Raw genomic sequence first — 9,237 nt, forward strand, 5'->3', positions numbered from 1 at the left:
AGTTATATAAGCCAATTATTCGTAAGCTGTCAAAATAACTCTGTCCGTGCTCAAAATATTTATTACTTTACTTGTTTTCTCTCACTTCCTCGATTTTGATGTTTTTTATTTTATTTATTAGAGACAGCGTTCTGCCACCTAATAAACATCTACAAAGTTCGATTTTCTCCTGAGAACAAGAAATCTGGCTGGAAATCCTTGTATATTTTTTGGAGAGTCTGCGAGACTCTATCGCCAATCTTTAACTCGTGATTTAACATTCAGAACATGTTTTTAGCATCATGGTATAACACATGAATAGTTTGGCACTTCGTACAGACAAGGCTGTGAACGAGGGAGACATGAATGTTAAATTGACAGCAGAATGTACTAAAAGGTTTCATGCTTGAGCGCGTTGGGGGACGAGGATGACACGACTTCACAATTCTTCGTTCTTGGTTTCATCAACCCTTATGGAAAGGGTTAGGGTATAGGGTTAGAGTAAAATTACTATGCGCTTGTAGTGTGAGTCATTGTTGAATGTATCTTGTGTTTATTAAAGTGCTCTTTTTCATGCAGTATTTTGTTGCCTATAGCTTGTCTGTAAAGGAAACCTCAAACTTCCTGTATTTGTTTGTAAATCTTATCTGTTTTATCAAATTTGTTTTTTCCATTTTTGCCATCATTGTTTTTGCCATCTGTTCAGTTTTAAACTGATAGGGTTACTCTTTTTTAGCTGGTTTATTCCATAGTGGGGTTTCAATGTATAAGAGGGTTCCCACAACACCCTGTGTATTTTTTTAGTGTCTTCTATAGTGGTTTATCTAATGTTTATTTTTACTTATTGTCGTCTTCTTATATAATGTTCCTATGTACCCCGTGTTGGTGCAAGTTTTGTGTGTTTTATCTATGCTATTTTTATCAATATTGTTATCTTGTAATGCCACATTATTCAGCTTCGTGCTGCCAGTTGGTTTTTTAATAAAAATAAATGAATGAATGAATGAATGAATAACTGGCCGTTAACTCCCCCGTAATTTTGGCATTCGCCTTGCCTGTAAAAGTGGCCTCATATCTAACTGTAAAGGTAGCATCCAACTTGCTTTTGAAAGTTACCTCCAACTCGACCGTCAAAGTGGCCTCCAACTTACCTGTAAAAGTGGCCTCCAACTTGGCTGTAAAAGTGGCCTCCAACTTACCTGTAAAAGTGGCCTCCAGTTTGCCTGTAAAAATGGCCTCCAACTTGCCTGTAAAAATGGCCTCCAACTTGCCTGTAAGAATAGCATCCAACTTGCTTGTAAAAGTGGCATCCAACTTGTTTTTGAAAGATACCTCAAATTCGACCGTAAAAGTGGCCCCCCACCTTTCCTGTAAAAGTGGCCTCCAACTTGCCTCACGGATAATAAGTGGCCGCCAACTTGCCTGTAAAAGTGGCCTCCAACTTGCCTCACGGATAATAAGTGGCCTCCAACTTGCCTGTAAAAGTGGCCTCCAACTTGCCTGTAAAAATGGCCTCCAACTTGCCTGTAAGAATAGCATCCAACTTGCTTGTAAAAGTGGCATCCAACTTGTTTTTGAAAGATACCTCAAATTCGACCGAATTGTAAAAGTGTAAAATAATTGTCAAATTGTAAAAGTGGCATCCAACTTGCCTGTAAAAGCGGCCTCCAACTTGCCTGTAAAAGTGGCATCCAACTTGCCTGTAAAAGCGGCCTCCAACTTGCTTAACAAGTGGCCTCCAGCTTTGACTGTAAAAGTAGCCCCAACATGTATGTAAAAGTGGCCCCAACTTGTATGTAAAAGTGGCCTCAAATTGCCTGTAAAAATGGCCTCCAATTTGCCTGTAAAAGTGGCCTCCAGCTTTGACTGTAAAGGTGGCCCCAACTTGTATGTAAAAGTGGCCCCAACTTGTATGTAAAAGTGGCCTCAAATTGCCTGTAAAAATGGCCTCCAATTTGCCTGTAAAAGTGGCCTCCAGCTTTGACTGTAAAGGTGGCCCCAACTTGTATGTAAAAGTGGCCTCAAACTGCCTGTATAAGTGTTCTGCAATTAAAAAGGTCCTCAAACTTACAAAGTGGCCTCAAATGGCTGTAAAAGTGGCCTCGAACTTGCCTGTAAAAGTGGCCTCATATCTAACAGTAAAAGTGGCCTCCAACTTGCCTCACGGATAATAAGTGGCCTCCAACTTGCCTGTAAAAGTGGCCTCCAACTTGCCTTTCAAAGATACCTCCAATTCGACCGTAAAAGTGGCCCCCACCTTTCCTGTAAAAGTGGCCTCCAACTTGCCTCACGGAAAAAGTGGCCTCCAACTTGCCTGTAAAAGTGGCCTCCAGCTTTGACTGTAAAAGTAGCCCCAACTTGTATGTAAAAGTGGCCTCAAATTGCATGTGTAAGTGTTCTGCAACTTGCTATTAAAAAGGTCCTCAAACTTAACAAGCGGCCTCAAAATGGCTGTAAAAGTGGCCTCAAACTTGCCTGTAAAAATGGCCTCCAACTTGCCTGTAAAGTGGCCTTCAACTTGTTTAAATGTGGCCCACATGCCTATAAAAGTGGCCCAACTTGCACAAAAGTGGCCCCAACTTACCTGTAAAAAGGGCCTCCAGTTTGCCTGTAAAAGTGGCCTCCAACTTGTCTGTTAAAGTGGCCTCAAATTGCCTCTAAAAGTGGCATTCAACTTGCTTGTAAAAGTGTAATCACAGTTAAAAAGTGGCCTCAAAATGCCTGTAAAAGTGGCCTCCAACTTGCCTGTAAAAGTGGCTTCCAACTTGCCTGTACAAATGGCCTCCAACTTGCCTGTAAAAGTGGCCTCCAACTTGCCTGTAAAAGTGGCCTCCAACTTGCCTGTAAAAGTAGCCTCCAACTTGCCTGTAAGAATGGCCTCCAACTTGCCTGTAAAAGTGGCTTCCAGCTTTGACTGTAAAAGTGGCCCCCACTTGTATGTAAATGTTTGGTCTATTTATGTGACAACACCCACGTTTTGTCATTTTAACACCTCAGACTTGTTTTGCGGTGTAGTCCAATCATCTGAACCTGTATCTCATAGGTAAAACTGTGCCGTCTAAACGCAAGAGTAACCTATGATTTTGTAAAACCTAATCGATCATACGTTACAATTCCTAAAAACACATCAGGAGCAATTCGATCGTGAAATTGCTCCATAGTGATTGGCAGTTATGTTGTTTTCACAGCTAATGTTGAGCATATGCCCCTTGAGCTTGTATGTCAGTTCTAGTCAGTCAGTATCGACTTATTCTAGCCATGGCAATATTAATCCAAACATTTATGTAGTGAAGAGGTTTCACTGTCAGCTTTCTAGCGAGGCTCCAGTTTGACACTGGACCGCAGGCATGCGGCCAGTAATTGGGCCAGTGAACCCGTGACTGAACCAGCCTAGGTCTTGCGTGTTGGTTTTCATTTGAATTTTAACAACAGGTCGTTGGGCAATATCTTTACGATGTTCAAATGTTGCACGCTATGTACCCAAATTACAGCTACATTTTGCATAGACTGGTCCCCTGTCGTTATCCATTTGTGGGGTGCATACATGACCACTGATATAATTGGACACGACTATAGTACTACAGGATTATGTACATCCATATAATAGAGAGGTTTAGGTGCACATTAAGCGAGCAACAGTGTGAACGTGAACGTTAGAAAATTTTGTTGAAAAAATCTCACGTTTTGGAGACACTGGAAACTATTTGCAGTTGTCAAAGACCAATCTTCTCACTTGGTGTATCTCAACATATGCATAAAATAACAAACCTGCGAAAAATTGCGCTGAATTTGGTCGTCAAAGTTTCGAGATAATAATGAGAGAAAAAAACACCTTTGGTCACACGAAGTTGTGTGCTTTCAGATGCATGATTTCGAGACCTCAAATTATTCTGAGATCTCGAAATCAACATCGTGGAAAATTACTTCTTTCTCGAAAACTACGTTACTTCAGCGTAACGTGCAGCTAAACCTCTGTAATGATGCTTTTTACGTAAACGATGCTTTATACGTAAACGTGTACGTACAATTTAACTGTGAAATTAATATGAGATCAACGGTACATTTGTACCACGTGACCGTCATTATCTTGAAGCAGACTTAAGGCCACTCTCAGATGTCAGCATTTGGCAGTTCTTCTTTTTTTTCAGAGTGCATTCGTCTTCTACACAGCACAATGACCTTAGCACTGTCACGCACCGTCAATAAAATCCAGTGACTTGGGTGACTGACTTTGACAGTCATTACATCTTCTATGGTTGGCTTCAACGTACTTCGCGTACTTTTTCCCTATTTGCTGCTCCCAACCATCAGTTCGGTAACAGTTGAATAAATGAATTGGCAACAGAGGTCTTTGGGATATTTATCAAAGTCTCTGTCGTTTGGAGGGAACTGACGGAAGTTGTTGAGAACTCATCCATTAAAAGGGGATTCTGAAGTGTTTTATCATGGTTATTGATGACGGTATATCAAGACAGATATTAAAAGTGCACCTAATAAAAAACGATTCTAAGTGAATCGTTTGACGTGCTTATAGAGTAGGGATGTATTTAAAAATGCATAATCTCAAACCTGTGGTCTCTCATACCGCAACGGGGCAGATGCTCCCGTTCCCAATGGTCATTGCCTTGGTCTTCCTTGAATGTTTCTATATAGGAATTTGCAATCACTTCAATATCAGTTATTGATGGGGGTAGTGTCAACTTGAGACAGATATCAAAAGTGCATCTACTAAAAAAAAAAAAAAAAAATGAGTGTATCATTCGATGTTCTTTAGAGTACGGATGTGTATCTCAAATCTTATACATCATGTATAGGCAACGGGGGGGGGGGGCAAATGCCTCCGTTCCCAATGGTCATTGCCTTGTTGGTCCCCCTTGAAAGTTTCTATTAGGAATTTGAAATCACTTCAATATCAGTTATTGATGGGGGTAATGTCAACTTGAGACAGATATTAAAAGTGCATCTAAATAAAATAAAATACTCTGAGTGTGGCGTTCGACGTGCTTAGAGTATAATATCGAAGTCTTGTATAGCGCACGTATCTACCAAACAAGGTACTCAAGGCGCTGAGTATAAACAAACTTTCAGAAAGATAGGTTATGCAGTGATGAATTCTGAGACCCAATTATTTAGCACCTTATAAGGGTTAAAAAGAGTACGGACAGTTGTCAGCAGGCTATATACTTCACGAAAGCAAATGTGGCCAATGCCGATGTTGTATTTCCTACAATGTAAATTTAAGTGTACTGTGATGAATTCATATTGGGTGCGTTCGTTTAGCTTCCCTGGGTCGACCCCGGTCTGCCCCCGGTGCGTTCGAATAGCTTTGACGTCATTTCGGGGGCTCACCCGGGTCAGCCCCCAGTGGAGTGGGTCACTTGGGGCTGGCCCCAGGTGCATGACGTCACTACGAGAGCGGTGAGTGATCGTTCGTTTAGCTCTTGTCAGGGGCTCACCCGAGTGAGCACCGCTGGGTAGACACAGGGAAGCTAATCGACCGCACCCATAGTTGATAGATGTTGTCTTTCTTACTTTGTCTTTGTTTGTCTTAGTTCGTTTTGTCCATTGTTCGTTGGTACAGGTAACTACTTTCATTAATAGCAGCTTGTGCACTGAGCCTTTTTGAATTATTCAAAAAGGCTGTCCTTTACGGAGTTGTTTTCCTACATTGTGGGGTATCTTCCACAACACATCCATTTAAATAATTATCAGCTCAATGCACAAGCTTGCTCAGGGAACCATAACCTTACAAGCTTTGCTTCTTTATGGGTCCCCCACAGTTTCATGAATGTCAATGCTTATTATTCATTTAGTTAATCTAATCAAAAAAATAAATATTTATTTCCAACCTACACAATGCTCTGATTTGATTTTGATGGTGATTTTGATACTGTGGAAATAAACTGACTCTGATACTGATACAAGGTCGTTGCCTTGGTGCATCTCGAATATTCAAATAGAAATTTGAATTCCTCACGAACGAAGAGATGCCCTTTACCAATGCTCTCCAGCCGATGCTGTGTTTTAATAAACTATTTTGAGCCGTATCGCAAGGGTTCGGAATTACCAACTGACGTTGTGAATCAAGACTAGACTGCTGATACCGAACTTGATTCTCAATAATCAAGCGTCCACGGAAATCCACATTCTTACAAAACTATAGTGTCACTGGGCTCAGTAAATTCATAAAAAGTACATTCACATCTGGACAAACATGTATAAGGTTACTCTTTTGATCTTGAGGGATGGGAATGATATGCGCAGCTGTGCGGTTAATTGAAGCTTTGTGGAGCAGAACGGCATCCCATCACGCGTTTTTATTACTTCAGTATGTTATACTTAGTGTATACCTCTTAAAGAAACACTGACACATCTAGACGTTGGGTCTTTATGAAGCATCGGCTTTTAGCCTCGGGCTCCGTCATTAATAAAGCAGTGTACATTTTGCACGGTGTTTCCAACATCATACGGAGCGATAGAGCCGGAGACAGAGCCAAAGTCGACATTTGGAAAAGGCCCTTATTTTATTTGTACATGTGCCGACTTGATACTTTTCCAACTCTAGGTGGCAGCAGACGTGTTAACTTCATGACCTTTATCGTAGTTCTGAGCATGCGCATATTTTTGAGAGCAATGCATTCTGGGGATTTCTGCTTCGACATGTCCCGAAATATCTTCAATAATATTTGAAAAAAGTGTCAGGCTGTGAGCAGATTATGTTCTGTTTACTCGGCGGCCCTTCATCAAACAGTTTCTAGTTAACCACTGATATCACGTTAATGGCTTTAATTCACACCTAATGTGAACAAAATTCTTTGCCGGTTTCGCATGCAATGATGTCCTCTATGCAATACTATCCGGAGGCATATGCAATAATGTCCGCCGGGCGGTTTTGCATAATGCAATTGTGTCCGCCCGGACACATTTGCATATGCAGTTGTGTCCGCCCCCGTGTAAAACCGTCCTTGCAGTAATTTAAACGCCCTTGGTCGATCGACGGAACACATTCGTCATTTTCTTACAAGCTAAGTGCATGTCATGACATGGGAAATGTTCGGCCGTTGGGTATTTGCTTCAATCATAAAATACGTGAATATTCATGCTGCATATACTTGGGTTCAGTGCATGCACGCTCGTCATACATACATGTATGGTCGTGTACATGTCCGCCGAACGGTTTTCGCATAGCCCCGGACAGTATTGCATGGCGGACACAATTGCATCTGACACCGGTAATGCGCGTGGAAGGGTAGGGGTTAACCCGGGTTTTTTTTCGTTATCTGTTTTCCCTTTTTCTTCACGTAGCAAGCACCCTTGTTTAGGACCAGTTTCATGGCTCTGCTTACTGCCGAATTCTGAGCTTACGATCACGATTTCCCGTTTACGTGCAAGCAAGCGCCGAATTTCTGCGCTAGCCTTTTAAAGGAACACGTTGCCTTGGATCGGTCGAGTTGGTCTTTGAAAAGCGTTTGTAACCGTTTTTTATAAAATGCATATGGGTAGAAAGATGTCGTGAAAGTAGAATACAATGATCCACACAAACATGCCTCGAAATTGCGTGGTTTTCCTTTTACCTTGTCGACTAACACGTCGGCCATTTATGGGGGTCAAAATTTTGACTCCCATAAATGGCCGACCATGTTAGTTCGCACAGTAGAAGGAAAACCACGCAATTTCGAGGCAAACTTGTGTGGATCATTGTATTCTACTTTTCAAACATCTTTCCAACCATATGCATTCTATAAAAAACGGTTACAAACGCTTTTGTTTTGACCAACTCGTCCGATCCAAGGCAACGTGTTCCTTTAAGCGTAGAGTACGCACGCACAGAAGCCAAAATTCACCGCAAACCCCTTGAAATAAGCCTATTCGGAGTTGCAGCTGCGCATGTCTGTTACTGGCCACTCGAAATTTGTATATCTCCCGTGACCTTTTGACGATACCAGTTGGTATTGTCAAAAGGTCACGGGAGAGCAACAAATTGCGTTGTCAGCAGTAACAGACATGCGCAGCTGCAACTCCGAATAGGCTTATACGCTTGCCGAAGCACAGAATTACACTCGCTTCCGTAAGCGCCGATTCTGTGCTTACGGTAAGCAGAGCCATGAAATTGGGTCCAGGGGTGGATTGCACCAAGCGGTCTTAAACCAGTTCTATGCGCTATAGCCGGCTAACTTGAAACGCGCTTAGACAGTCTTTAATTATAGACCGATTGCAATAGCGCGGTCTTTAATTATAGCCAGTCTTAAATCTTAAGCCTGCTCTGAGCTGGCTATAATCGGTCTTTGTTTTGTTTTTTTAAGATGGCGCTGCATTTGTTAAATGTAGATGATTTGATGCAAAGAGCTCTACGACGAAATTGTGTTTTAGAAATAGATAACAGTTACACCCCGGGTGCATGAGAGGCATTATGATGATGATACAGTGTATCGTAAATATATGTTCCCAAGAGTAAAAAATGATACAACTCACAGATTTGATATCCAATGACTTAAACCAAACCAATGAGAAGAATGTCGTACCGCCAGTATGACTGCAGAAGTGCCAAGTATAATGGGATGGGACATTTGTTCGTATTGCATTACTTTTCGCCGACTTTTCTAAGACCGGCTTATTGCAACAGGCTTAATGACTGACTAAGCTAAGACCGTCTAAGACAGATAGCCGGTTATAACTGACTGGTCTTAGACCGCTGACCAAGACCGTTTTATTGCAATCCGCCCCAGGTTTCCTCAGACTTGCGAGCAACAGTTCACATTATTGGGCAACCTTTGTTGCATGCACTACCAGAAATGTGATTTAGGTCTGCGGGCACAACCGAACACCGCGCACTGACATGATTTTGTTTTCTGCGTGTGTACACTTTGTGCCTGCTGAAAGTACAGACTCAGCTGCTGCTGAACGAAACAAATGATGTTAAAAGATAACAACTTCAATACGACACAGCTTTCAAAAATAACGAGGACGTTTGTAAACTGATTTCAACATAACAAGATCAATGATCCATTTATCCCTTCGCTGTAAGCCTTGTTGAGCTAATTGTTAATTGCGAAGTGCCAGATGGTTCATCACGAAAGGCTAGGAGGAGGGGTGTCTTGCAACATCTTCTGATAAGGCCCTTTCACACGAGAGAAATTTAGCAAGGATGGTGATTTTAGCAAGGGTGGTGATTTTAGGTTGGGATGGGGTTAAGACATATTTATGCAAAACATTTTAAACGGTGAGTGATAAACAATATTGAAAAACATAGTGGACACA

The sequence above is a fragment of the Asterias amurensis genome, chromosome 6 (assembly GCF_032118995.1).
Source record: "Asterias amurensis chromosome 6, ASM3211899v1".
Lineage (NCBI taxonomy): Eukaryota > Metazoa > Echinodermata > Asteroidea > Forcipulatida > Asteriidae > Asterias > Asterias amurensis.